Source organism: Triticum dicoccoides, chromosome 4B (genome assembly GCF_002162155.2).
Source record: "Triticum dicoccoides isolate Atlit2015 ecotype Zavitan chromosome 4B, WEW_v2.0, whole genome shotgun sequence".
Classification (NCBI taxonomy): domain Eukaryota; kingdom Viridiplantae; phylum Streptophyta; class Magnoliopsida; order Poales; family Poaceae; genus Triticum; species Triticum dicoccoides.
Window position 1 is genome coordinate 68,896,800 of NC_041387.1, and position 2,918 is coordinate 68,899,717.

The window sequence follows — 2,918 nt, forward strand, 5'->3', positions numbered from 1 at the left end:
AGAGAGGCGGTACGGTGCCGATCGGTCCTCGCCGGGGGCGCCAGCGGAAGGAGGTGGAGAAGAGCGGGGGTGGGTAGTTCGGTGGGGGAGAAGATAAGGTCAGGGGCATGGCAGCGAGATAGAAGGCGTGTAGGTGTTCTTTTTTTTGTTCATGCAGTTCGGCTCATTTTGAGTGTGTTAGCAGAATAAGACTTTTTGATGTGCAGAATAAGACTCTTCAGGGTGTTATTAGAATAGACCCACCATATATATATATATATATATATATATATATATATATATATATGAGCACACACGCATGCATGTGTACGAATGAATCCCTTCCATCGAGTCAAAGTGGCTAGTACAACGACACGTCATGAATCGATCTCGCTCTGTGTGGGGAGAGTGTATGATTTTCGACGCACGCGCCACATCATTGTTGTGAAATGATATTCAAACATGCATGCATGCATCACCTCCATACATATGCATGTAGTGATTGTCTTCAAATGGTACACTCCCTCGCGTGGTTATCGGCGACAAGCCTATATATTCGTGGACCCGCGTGGACATCCATGATTACCTTGACTGACAACAAGATAGGTTACCATGGTGGATTCTTCATTAGGTTCATGTTATCGTAGTATATGAGATTCAGACCTAATTGAAGTTTGAGCGCATATACTATGCACACATGCATGCATGAATCCCCGTCGTCAGCTTGAGGTGTGGTGTAACATACATATGCATCATCAACCTAACCCTCACTCAGTGTGGGGATTTCTAGTTCGAAATCACGGTGCCACATCAAAGCTGTTCCATTGTGTACTAAAAAACACACCTGATCCATACATATGTTTGGGCCACACACATGCAGTGGTTGTCTTCGGGGACTAGCTACTTCTGTGATTATTGGCGAGCTAGCCTATCTAGGGTCACATGGACGACCATCACTTTGACCAGCAACAAGAGAGAGGTTGTACGACCAAGGTGGATTATTCTTGGTCCGTTTTACGATCAATCTTGATGAGATGCCTCTCTGGCCCGCCGACTAAAAGTGTTTGTGTGTGGGGGGGTGCTACTTTGCACTTTGCTAGGTGAACCTCGGTTGGGGGGGGGCATTCATAGCTTAGGATTCACTTCGTGCCTACATGAGGGGGCGAGGGGCTGCTAGCTTCTTTGCACTTTGCTTGGTGAACCACGGTTGGGAGGGGGCATCCATTCATAGCTTAGGATTCCCTTCGTGCGGCGACGAGGGGGGGGGGCTATCGAATTTAGGGTTCCGGCAAAAGCCTTTAGGTTTGAACACTGGGGTGCGCACAAAGATTTCCCCCTACCAAATCTCGCCTCTCAGCCTCGCCACGATCTCTAAGCTTAACTCGATGAACTCACAACACAAGAGACACAAGATTTATACTGGTTCAGGCCACCATTATGGTGTAATACCCTACTCCAGTGTGGTGGTGGTGGATTGCCTCTTGGGCTGATGATGAACAGTACAGAGGAGGAACTAGCCTTAGGAGGTGAGGTGTTCTTGAGCTGGTGTAATGCTCGAGTCGGAGCTGATCGACCCCCCCCCGCTATGGTGGTGGCTAGTCCTATTTATAGAGGCCCTCGTCCTCTCCCCAAATATTGAGCGGGAAGGGATCCAACAACGGCCAATTTGAAAGGTGACAGCTAGTACAAGTTATCCTGACTAAAGATGGTCTTCGCTTGTCAAAGGCGCTGGTGGTGAAGCCGTCTTGGGCTCCACGATGACCTTCGTCCTGCCGTCCTGCTAGTCTTGGTCTTGTTACACCAATATGGAAACCTTTGCCTGATGCCTCGGTACTCCGCGCCTGCGCTTGTCCCCTTAGCACCAAAGGGGAAACGAGGACACTGCGCGCACTGGCGCCCGCCTGGCGCCCGCCTGGCCTTGGTCGTCATGGCTTGCGTCAGGGGAGCTTCACAAGGTATCCCTTGCCTTGATCTCTCCGCCCCCTTGCGAGCATGCCTGGTGAGGCCACTCCCGAAGAGGCCTTGTGTCGTCCGCCTCGTGAGGCTTGGCCTCTCGCAAGGGTCTTGAGCATCGGCTGACGAAGATGGGTCGTACAGGTCCACTGGTGGATCCACGCCGCGGGCCGCAAGCAGGCGAGTCTGGGGACCCCCGTTCCCAGAACGATGACAGTAGCCCCCGGGCCCAAGGCACGCTCGGACTTGGCTTAGCGGTGAAGCCAAAGGGCAAGTGCGGAGCACCGCAGGCCCCAACAGCCTGCGGCCTTGGTCGACGCGTGGCGACTGATTGGACGTGGGCGTCTCCGCTTCCCCTTGCTTCCCCAATATCCGCCTGGCTAGGTGGCCACTGCACCCTACACAGTTATTTCCTCCTGGTAGGCGGCGTGTTTCCTATCCTTCCTTCCTCCTCGAGCCCCTGGCTCTGCTTCCAATCCAACTCGAGTGTCGGCATCAAAACTGGCGGATCTCGGGTAGGGGGTCTTGAACTGTGCGTCTAAGGCTAATGGTAACAGGAGGCGGGGGACACGATGTTTACCCAGGTTTGGGCCCTCTCTATGGAGGTAATACCCTACTTCCTGCTTGATTGATCTTGATGATATGAGTATTACAAGAGTTGATCTACCACGAGATCGATGAGGCTAACCCTAGAAGCTAGCCTATGATTATGATTGTTCTTCTTCGTCCTACGGACTAAACCCTCCGGTTTATATAGACACCGACGGGGGATAGGGTTACACAGAGTCAGTTACAGAGAAGGAAATCTACATATCTGAATCACCAAGATTGCCTTCCACGCAAAGGAGAGTCCCATCTGGACACGGGACGAAGTCTTCTATCTTGTATCTTCATAGTCCAACAGTCCGGCTATCCGAGGACCCCTTAATCTAGGACTCCCTCAGTAGCCCCTCAACCAGGCTTCAATGACGATTGAGTCCGTCGCG